We start from the raw sequence: 537 nt of genomic DNA on the forward strand, positions 1-537 counted from the left end.
CGCCCTCTTCACTGCACACGGCCCACCTCCATGCCTTGGTGACCTAATGGGGGTGGACCCCTTGCTGCATACTGTCCACCTCTTAGCCTAGGTGATGTAATGGGGGTGGACCCCTTGTTTTATTGCTCACAACCCTATCATTATCCTTAAAGATGACTTCACTCACTACCCTGTCCCCTAACCTATACCCAATAAATACACACACTTCTGGACATTCAGGGCTTCGCCTGTCTTCACTTATAAGTGCTGTGCCCCGCATCCCCCCCCAACGAGCCCAGCTGCGTTTTCCTTGTACTTCTGTGTCCTGTCTCTTTATTTCTCAGATCCTATGCCTCAGCACAGCATAAGGGACACCCCACGACCCTGTGGGGCCCTTAGCCCTACAATACTAATCTATTGTTCCTTTATTATTGGAGCATTCATTATTATTTACTACTGGAGTTGGGCTATGGAAAGTGTTTTATTCTTTGGAGAACAATAATAAATAAACATTTAGCAACCCGCTCTCTCCTTTGCCAATCTTTTAAGGAGAAAAAA

This window comes from Cebus imitator, unplaced genomic scaffold, assembly GCF_001604975.1.
Source record: "Cebus imitator isolate Cc_AM_T3 unplaced genomic scaffold, Cebus_imitator-1.0 Scaffold17, whole genome shotgun sequence".
NCBI classification, from domain to species: domain Eukaryota; kingdom Metazoa; phylum Chordata; class Mammalia; order Primates; family Cebidae; genus Cebus; species Cebus imitator.